Source organism: Mastomys coucha, chromosome X (assembly GCF_008632895.1).
Source record: "Mastomys coucha isolate ucsf_1 chromosome X, UCSF_Mcou_1, whole genome shotgun sequence".
NCBI lineage: Eukaryota > Metazoa > Chordata > Mammalia > Rodentia > Muridae > Mastomys > Mastomys coucha.
This window is the reverse complement of record NC_045030.1, coordinates 146,960,225-146,970,861: the sequence shown is the minus strand read 5'-3', so window position 1 is coordinate 146,970,861 and position 10,637 is coordinate 146,960,225. Positions and strand designations below refer to the sequence as shown.

At 39.1% G+C, this 10,637-nt stretch overlaps 1 pseudogene; it reads right to left on the bottom strand.

Moving 5' to 3' along the window:
* Nucleotides 1–2,922: 2,922 nt before the first annotated feature.
* LOC116098902 lies at nucleotides 2,923–7,945 on the bottom strand (annotated as a pseudogene).
* Nucleotides 7,946–10,637: the final 2,692 nt, after the last annotated feature.

Sequence of the window (10,637 nt, the reverse complement as noted above, 5' to 3'; positions counted from 1 at the left end):
TTTGCATTTTCTTTGACTGTTGTGTCAATGTTTTCTATGATATCTTCTGCCCCTGAGATTCTCTCTTCAAGGTGCAATGAAAATTACAGAAGGTGTCCTTTGTGGGGGATAAACATTTAACTCAATTATTCTCAGTACTTTGCCAACTTAAGAATTTCTGAATTAACTTTTGTCCTCTGTCAAAGAAGGTTCTTTGGCCAAGACTGAGAGCAGTACCAATTTTATGAGGCAGCTGCTGGCAAGCTATACTGCGTTGAAAGATGAAGTTCTTAGATCTCTCTCTTTTTTACAGGCTCCTCCTGACCCCGTGTTTGCAGGTTGGAGCAAATAACTTAAACAGTCTCTTTGTTTTTGTGTTTCTGGCATGTTGGGGGCATCACTTAAGTCCTTTTCTGGTCCACTTTAGTGTCTTCTAATTCCTGATCATGTAAATGCTGTTACATTACGCTCCAGAGTTTGAAGATGGTTATTTTGTACAGTTACAGTGAATTTAAAAATTCATAGGTAGAATGACTTACTAATGGAATGTTCTACCCTACCCACTTTCATTATGTCTACCTTTCTTCTTCCCTTTTTCTACTTTTTGTCAAAACTGCCTCACTCGTTTTTTATCCCTATTGTTTTATCCAAATGTTTACTTGTCTGTTATCTACCATTTTTCTCTTAATAAAATATTAATCACTGGTCTTCTGCTTTCCCCCCACTCATACCCATAATAACTAATTCTTTTGTGCACTCAACATGATAATTACCCTTTTATTTACCAAAATGCGATTTAAGGGGTGATTGATTTTTATTTGACTATTACTCTTTTCATAGTGGGGCTACCCTTCTATGGTAATTGTTTTTTCAAACAATAGTTACTTTAAATAATGTACTATGGTGTGATTGTTTGTATATACTTGGCCCAGAGAGTGGCACTATTAGAAAGTGTGGCCTTGTTGGAGTAGCTGTGTCACTGTGGGTGTGGGCTATAAGACCCTCATCCTAGTTGCCCGGAAGTCAGTATTCTACTGGTAACCTTCAGATGAAGATGTAGAACTCTCAGTTCCTCCTGTACCATGCCTACCTGGGTGCTACCATATTCCTGCCTTGAAGATACTGGACTGAACCTCTGAACCTGTAAGCCAGTCCCAACTAAATGTTGGCCTTATAAGAGTTGCCTTGGTCATGGTGTCTGTTCACAACAGTAAAACCCTAAGACAGAAGTTAGTACCAGGGACTGGGGTATTGCTTCAACAGCCTTGACCATGCTTTTGTTTGGAAGAATGTGGATTTTGGAACTTTGGATTTGGAAAGCTTTAAATGGAGCTTAATGTGCCATTCTAGTGAGAATATAGAAGATTTGTTGCTGGAAGTAATTTGAACAGTGTAAACCTGGCCCAAGAGGTTTCAGAGGAGAAGAATTTCAGTACCTGGTACAAAGACTGTTTTGTGGTAATTTGGTGAAGAATATGGCTACCTGTTGCCCTTGAAGACTCTGAAGCTAAGATGAAGAGACTGAGATTAATTGCATCAACAAAGAAAGTCTCAGAAATGCCTACCATAGACTTTGTTCTCTGGTTAAGTCTTATGAAGAGCATTTTAAACAAGCATAGCAAGATGAAAAAGGAAAAATATAAAATATATAGTTCAAGTATTAAAGAGGCTCCAGGAAGTGAAATAGGGCTGAATCTTGTGTTCTAGGAGATAGAAGATTAAGGAAGTGGGACTTTAGGGCAAGATCCTAGCCAGCTAAATTTAGGTCCAGGCATGGTGGTACACACATTTAATCTTAGGAGATGAGCCAAGCAGATCTCTGAGTTCAAAGCCAGCCTGGGACAGAGCAAGTTCTAGGTGAAGAAATGCATAAGTCCAGGTATAGTGGTACACATCTTTAATTCCAGGAGACAAGCATGCAGATCTCTGAGTACAAGGTCAATCTATGGAGCAGAATCCAGGATAGCCAACCTTAGGCAGGAAAGGAGTTGGAAAACAGAAAGCTAATGATAATGTAATAAACTAAAGGAGCCATGTTCCAGCCCCTACAAGCAGCAGCACTCAGCAGCTTTGGCCATGTGGCTCTGGCTTTAGAGTGAAAAATAAAAGGGACTACTGGGATAATTGGTGATAGTTAGCTGGAGCTAAGAAATTAGTGGTGATTAAGAAGAGACCAGCATCACTGAGGTGAAATCTTCTGGGAAGTGTTTTCTGAGAGCACAAAAAAGCTGTGTTCCAGAGATAGCCAAGGTTGTACCTTGTGCTGCAGCAGGACTTGTTAATGTGTAAGAGTCACCCAGGTGGTACTGGTTTTGAAGGCATGAAAGGGTCATGAAGAGCAGCTGAGGCTCGCCACAGTGAGAGGCCATGGAAGGCTATAAGTGAAGGTGCAGCCTCAGTTGTAGTTGACGGCACATGACTGAAGGGGTCATGCAAAGGACTTGAAGCTTGGCACCACGAAGGAGCCCATGAGAAGCTACTGGTGAAGCCTAGTTGCAGCAGAAGACCTCAGAGTATTGGAGATGCCAGTACCATGGAATGATCACCAAGAACCAGGGTGCTCACATACATGAAATAAATAAATGTTAAAAAAAAAAAGTAAATGGTATGAACACAAAGATGTAGATTAATCTCCAAGCATTAATACTTTGTGACCTCGATATCATACATCCATCAATAGACAGAACACTTGAACAAAAGTAAACTGAAAATATTGAACTAAATGATACCATAGAATGAGTTGATAAAACAGAAATTTATGATGGTTAGTGCTAATTGTCAATGTGACAGAATCTAGAATTATCTGTGAGATGGCCCTCTGGGCATGCCTATGGAAGGTTTGTTTGCTTTCGTTTTTATTTTTTAAGAAACTTTATTTAGAAACCAAACACTGAAGAATACACAATTTTTTCACTCACTCATAGTGTGCTGACTAATTTGATATCAACCTGACACATCTGTACTCATCTGACAGAAATTGGTACAAGGATTATAGGGTATTTCTGTGCCAGATGTGACCATGTTGCTTTTGAGAGGATTGTGGAAGGGCTTTGGAACTTTGGGCAAGAAAAGCCGCTGATTGCTCAATTTGGTAAGCTTTCTGTGGGAACCTGGAAGAAAAGAGTGTTGACAGACATGTAAATAATTGAAGGTTGGCTTGTGAACCTCCAGAGGGAACTGTGAGAGTTACATAAACACTATTGGAGCTGTTGCATGTTTACTGTGTTAAATTAAGTTTCTGTCATTCTACCCAGCTAGAGCCGAAGAGTCAGTCGGGATTAACAAGAGACCAGTACCACAGAAATGAAACCTTTGCTTTACTGAGACAATTGGTGCTGGTTAGCTGCAGCTAAGAAATTAGCGGTGATTAAAAGACCAGCATCACTGAGGTGAAATCATTTTGGAAGTGTTTCCTGAGAGTCAAAATCCAGAAGCTGTGTTCCAGAAGTGACCACAGTTGTACCTTGCACTGGCAGCCAAACTTGGTAGTGCAAGACTAATCCAAGTGGTATTGGTTTTAAAGGCATAAAGGGATTATGAAGAGCAGCTGAAGCTTGGCATTATAAGTGTCCAAGAAAGACCATTGATAAAGTTGCAGTTGAAGGTCCAGTATCAAAGGGGCTACACATAGAAGTTGAAGCTTGGCACCATGAAGTGAACACTAGAGAGGTAGCCCAGGCAGCCCAGTTACAGCAGAAGATCCAGCATTTTTGAGATGCCAGGACCATAGGATAAACACCAAGAACAGCAGCAGTGGAAGAATGGATCTGGCCTGAGCATCAAAAACAAGTGTGTGTGCTGCTGAGGGCAGAGCTGGACAAGTGACTCAAGCCCACTTGGAGAAGACCAGAAAATTGGGAGTGGATCCCAGGTAATTGAACATTGGGTTATTTCTGCTGTTGGAGTTTGGGTTTGCTTTGGTCTGACTGGGACTGTGCCCTGGTTCTCCCCTCTTAAAGAAATAAAGTATTTAGTTTAGTTTTAATTTTACAGAAGCCCAGAGTTGAAAGACTTCAAATTTTTCAAAAGGAGATTTGGGAGTTTTCAGAGACTTTAGATTTTAAGAGACAGGATATTTCTAAAAGTACAAAATTTAAACCACTTGAATTAATAAGGCTGTGGGATTTTTTTTTTTAAGTTTGCAAAATATTCTTTACTGTGATGTGGTCTTGGGGATAAACAAGAAAGCAAAAGTTGTGGCTTAACAATGATGTGTTTGTGTCTCAAGATGACAATGGCTTAGTTGTGCTGGTTAGTTTTATACCAACTTGACACAAACTATAGCTATCGGAGAGGAGAAAATATATCTATAAGATCAGACTCCAGGCAAGCCTTCAGAGCATTTTCTTAATTAGTAATCAGATGGAAGGGGCCCAGCCTATTGAGGGTCATGCCATCCTGGGATGGTGATCCTGGATACTATAGGGATGTGGGCTAAGTAAACCATGAAAAGCAGCCAGTAAGCAGCATTCTCCATGGCCTCTACATCAGCTCCTGCCTCCTGGATCCTGGATCCTGACCTGACTTCCCTCAATTATGGACTGTGATGTAAGCCTGTAAGCCTTTTCTCTCTGACTTGTGCTTGGTCATGGTTTTTATCAAAGTAATAGAAACTCTGGCTAAGATGCATGGAATATTCTTTAAAGTCCAATACTTCCCAAACTTCCATGAAATGAAAAATGAGAAAACCATTCCAGATGCATTTAATTCACCTCTTACAATATGTATTGAAATGACCCCCATGGCTTGTGTTTGAACGCTCAGCCTCCATTTGGTGCTGCTGTTTTAAAACATGGAGCCTAGTGGAATCATCTAGGAATGGCCTATGAAGGCTTTAACTGCTTTTGGTTCTGACCTGTATTTTTGAGTCCTATCTGCTGGAAAATTAGTCTATTCACATTTTTAAATGTTCCTATGGGTTCAATTTTGGCAGGCTTGTTCATTTCTGTTTTGGTTTGGTTTGGTTTAAGTTTTGCCATGTGTTTCTTCACAATAACTTTTAACAATAATTGTGTCTTTATAGTATTTGGTATATAATTTCAACTTTCTCACCTCTCATTTTTGTATATTGTCATCATTTTTCTTGATCTGTCAATGAATTTGTTAATTTCAAAGAACCAACTCTGCTTCATTGATCTTTTGTATTGTTTTGGTTGTATTTATTTCATTTATGTATCCTCCTCATCTTTAATATTTAACTTGAGTTTGGATTTTGTTTCTGTTTCTTGAAGTATTCCCCATTAAATGTTTAACCTGATTGATTGAAATCTTTTATTTTTGATATATATACTCTCTGAAACTAGTTTTCCTCTTACTACTGAAAAAGTAATTTGAAAAAAATGAACAACTCCAGATTCATGCTAAGCTTTCCCACTTTCAAAAACAATTCAGTTTTTCACTGAATTCAGACAAACTGAAAATGTACCCACAGTGGACATAGAACCCAGTTTCTTTCACAGGCAAATATTGTCAGCTTCTACTCAAGCTTAAACAATGTCCATGACTTGAGTGACTAAGCAGCAAGGTTGGTTTACCACAAGGTTCAGAATTCCAGTTCTTCATTAGAAGATAAACTCTAGAATCTACCTAAAATCCAGGTAGGTTGTGTTGGCATCACCCTGAAGCCTCATGAGCAAACCCCATAGGATACTGTCTTAGTTAGGATTTTACTGCTGTGAACAGACACCACGACCAAGGCAATTCTTATAAGGCCAACATTTAATTAGGGCTGGCTTACAGGTTCAGAGGTTCAGTCCATTATCATCAAGGCAGAAACATGATAGCATCCAGACAGGCATGGTACAGGCAGAGCTGAGAGTTCTACATGTTCACCTGAAGTCTGCTAGTAGAATACTGACTTCCAGGCAGCTAAAATGAGGATCTTACAGCCCACACCCACAGTGACACACCTAACTCCAACAAGGCCACACTTCCTAATAGTTCCACTCCCCGGGCCGAGCATATACAAACCATCACATTCCTCTCCATGACTCTCATAGGCTTGTTCAAACACATGAGTCTATGGGGCCATACCTAACCATAGCACAATGCAAAATGCATTTAGTCCCATGTCCAAAGGTCCCATAGTTTATAGCAGTCTCAACAATGTTAAAAGTCCAAAATTCAGGGTATCTTCTGAGATTCACCCAATCACTATACTATAATCCCCAAGGCAAGACAAGAATCCAGCTGGGCAAACTCCAAACTCTGCATCTCCATGGCTGATATTAAGGAGATCTTCAGATCTCCACTCCTTTTTCATCTTTGTTGACTGCAACAAACCTCTTTCTCCTGGGCTGGCTCCACTCCCTGTTAGCAGCTGTCCTCAGCAGATTAGCCCATGGCTCTGGCATCTCAAACTTCTTGAGGTCTCAAAGGAAACTTCAGTGTTACAACTTCTTGTTTCAGTGTCTGGGATCCACACATGATCTTCTGGTCTCCTAAAAAGGGCTGGTGACACTTCTTAAGCTCTGCCCTTTGTAGCACTCTAAGCTCAGGTTGATTCACTCCACTGCTGCTGCTGTTCTTGGTAATCATCCTATGACACTGGTATCTCTAATACACTGGGGTCTTCCACTGCAACTAGGCTTCACCAATAGCTTCTCATAAGCTCTCTTCATGGTGCCAAGCCTCAACTCCTTTGCATGACCCCTTCAGTCCTGGGCCAACTGAGGCTGCACCTTCACCAATGGCTTTCCATGGCCTCTCACAGTGCCAAGCCTCAGCTGCTCTTCACGACCCTGACCCTTTCATGTCTTCAATGCTTTGAAGTCAGAGATCTGCTGGCCTTTGCCTCCTGGGACTAAAGACTTGTTCTGCCAAGCCTGGACCTTAACTTTTCTGGGTGGGATCTTGCCCCAAGGTCACTACTCCCTTAGTTCAAATTAATATCCTTGAACACAGGATTCAGCTCCATTTCACTTCTGGAGCCCCTTTAATACTCAAACTATATATTTTATATTTTCCTCTCTCAGCTTGCTATGCTTGTTTAAATTGCTCTTCATGAGACTTAACCAAAAAACAAAGCCTATGCTGGGCATTTCTGAGACTTCTTTTTTTCAGTGCAATTAATCTGAGTCTCTTCACCTTAGCCTCAGGCAGACTCTTCAGACAAGGGCATAAAGTAGCCACATTCTTCACCAAAATACCACAACAGTTTCTAGGCCACATACTGAAGTTCTCCACTAAAACCGCTTGGGCCAGGTTTGCACAGTTCAAATCACTCAAAGCAACAAAGTTTTCCATATTCCTAATAGGATAGCTCATAAGCCCCACTTAAAACATTCCACCGCTCTCCAAATCCAAAGTCCCCAAATCCACATTCTTCCAAACAAAAACATGGTCAGGCCCATCGCAGCAATACCTCAGACCCTGGTACCAACTTCTGTCTTAGGGTTTTACTGCTGTGAATAGACACCATGACCAAGGCAACTCTTATAAGGCCAACATTTAGTTGAGGCTGGCTGGCTTATAGGTTCAGAGATTCAGTTTAGTATCATCAAGGTGGGAGCGTGACAGCATCCAGGCAGGCATGGTGCAGAGGACCTGAGAGTTCTATGTCTTCATCTGAAGAGAACTCACATCCAGGAAGCTAGGCATAGGTATTAAAGCCTATATCCACAGTGATAGACCTACCAAACAAGGCCATACCTCCTAATAGTGCATCTCCCTGGGCCAAGCATATACACACCATCACAGATACATAGATAAAAATGTATGTTGCTGCTTCTGTATAGATATTGTTCCCCCTAACCCTGTATACCTCTCCATACATTACATATTCAAGCTGGGCTGCCCTCGAAGGTCTATCATCTGTAAGGATTGTATTCACTGTCACTCAAGGTACCATCTTCATCCAAGCTACTAGTTTTCACCAATCAGAACTTCTCACCCAAGTCACAGGGTAAATCTGAATATTTACATCTAAGATAAGTTCTGTCTCTAAAAATTCAATCTCATGGTCCATCTGAGATACTCAGTCAAATTTCTTGCCTTCTATGTCAATGTCTTTCACATAAAAAAATCCAGATGCCCAGAATTATGAAGGGTACAAGAGCTTTAGAGGTGCTGAGCACATGGTACCACTTTGGTTGTTTGTTTCTTTGATATCTAGTTTTTTTTAGGATCTTTATATATTTTGGATTTAGCTCTCTATTGGATGTATACTCATTAATAATCCTTTCCCACCCCATAGACTGTCCCTTTGTCTAAACGACAATGTCCTTTACTGTGTAAAAAGTTTTCAATTTCATGAGGTTCTGTTTAATAATTGGTGAGCCTAGAGCCTGCATAGGAGGAGGGTTCTCTTCTGAAAGTCTTCTTCTGTGCTGATTAGTTTCCCTACTTTTCTTTCTTAGCCCTTTTATCATTTGTATAGAAGAGGGCTACAGATTTCTTTGGGTTAATTTTGTATCTGACCACTTTGCAGAAGGTGTTTTTCAGCTGTAGGAGTTCCCTGGTAGAATTTTTGGGTTCACTTATGTATACTACCATATCATCTGCAATTAACATACTTTGACTTCTTCCTTTCCAACTTGTATCCCCTTGATCTTCTTTAGTTGTTTTGTTGCTCTAGCTAGAACTTCAAGTACTATATATGTAGAGAGAGTAGACAGCTTGTCTTATTCCTGATTATAGTGGAATTGCTTTGAATTTCTCTCCATTTAAGTTGATATTGCCTCTGGGCTTGCCTTTAATATATATAGTATGTTCCTTGTATCCCTAATCTCCCTAGTACTTTTATCATGAAAGGGTTTAGGATTTTGGTCAAAAGAGTTTTCTGCATTTAATGAGATGACCATGTGTTGTTGTTTTTGTTTTTCAGTTTGTTTCTGTGGTGGGTAACATTTGTCAATTTATATATGTTGAACCATCCTCATATTCCATGGATGAAGCCTACTTGATCATAGTGGGTGATCTTTTTAATGTGTTCTTAAGTTCACTTTGCAAATATTTTATTGAATATTTTCCTATCTATGTTCATAAGCTAGATTGTGTCTAGTTCTCTTTCTTTGTTGAGTCTTTATGTAGTTTGGGTGTCAGGTGGCCTCAAAAAAGTGAATTGGCAATGTTCCTTTCTGTTTCTATTTTATGGAATACTTTGAGGAATAATAGCATTAACTCTTCTTTGACCATGTGGTAGAATTCTGTGCTAAAACTATCTGGCCATGGGCTTTTTTGTTGTTGTTGGGAGACCATTTCTGGTTTAATGACCATTTCTGGCTCTTGGTGAGTTGTAAGTCTGTATAAATTGCTTATCTGATCTTGATTTAACTTTAGTAAGTGGTAACTATTAAGGAAATTATCCATTTCTTTTAGATTTTCCTATTTGATGGAATACAGGCTTTTAATTCATGTCCTCAGTGTCTGTCATTATGTTCCCCCTTTTGATTTTGACTTTATTCATTTGGATATTCTCTCTTTTATTTAATTTGCATAAGAGTTTGTTGATCTTACTAATTTTCTAAATGAACCAACTCTTCGTTTCATTGATTCTTTGTATTGTTGTCTTTTTTTCTATTTTATTGATTTTTAGACTGAGTTTGATTATGTCTTGCCTTGTACTCCTTTTTGGGTTTGATTTCTTCTTTTTGTTCTAGAGCTTTCAAGTGTGATATTAAGTTGCCAGAATGAGATCACTCTGATTTTTAATATAGGCATTTAATGCTATGAAGTTGTCTCTTAGAACTGCTTTCATTGTGTCCCATAAGTTTAGGGAAGTTCTATATTTGTATTCATTCAATTCTAGAAAATCTTTACTGATTTTTGTCTTGACACATTTTTCATTCTGTAGAGAGTTGTTCAGTTTCCATGAGTTTGTAAGATTTCTGTTGTTGATATCCAACTTTAATCTGTAGTGGTCTGATAAGATGTAAAGTGTTATTACAATTTTCTTATATCTGTTGGGACTTGCTGTGTGTCTGGGTTAATTTTGGAGAAAGTTCCATAATGTGCTAAGAAAGTGGGGTTTTTGTGTGTGTGTTTTGGTGAATATTCTGTAAATATCTATTAGGTCCACTTGTTTTATAACATCTGTTAGCTAACTGTTCAGGTTCTGTCTGGATGACCTATCTATTGCTGAGAGTGGGTTATTGAAGTCTCCCACTATCTGTGAGAGGGTCAGTGTGTGATTCACACAGTAATAGTGTTTCTTTTAAAAACTTGGGTGCTCTTGTATTTAATGAAGAGATGATAATAATTGCAATGTCCTCTTGGTAGATTTTCCCTTGAATATATACCATCCTTCTTTATCTCTTCTGATGAGTTTTAGTAACAAGTCTATTCTGTCAGATATTAAAATGCCTACAGTAGCTTGCTTTTTCAGCATATGTGATTGGAATATTTTTCCATCCCTTTTCTCTGAGGTGATACCTATTTTTGTGATCAGATGTGTTTCTTGAAATCAGCTAAAGAATGGATGCTATGTTTTTGTTTTCCCATCCATTCTGTTAGTCTCTGTCTTTTTATTGGAGAGCTGAAACCACTGCTGTTGAGAGATAGGAATGAGCAGTATTGTTTCTTGGTGGTGGTGAATCTCTCTCTCTCTTTCTCTCTCTCTCATAGATCTATATTTCTTAAATTTTGGTTTTATCATGGGATATCTTATATTTTCCATCTATGGAAATTGAAAGTTTTGCCTGATATAGTAGTGTGGGTTG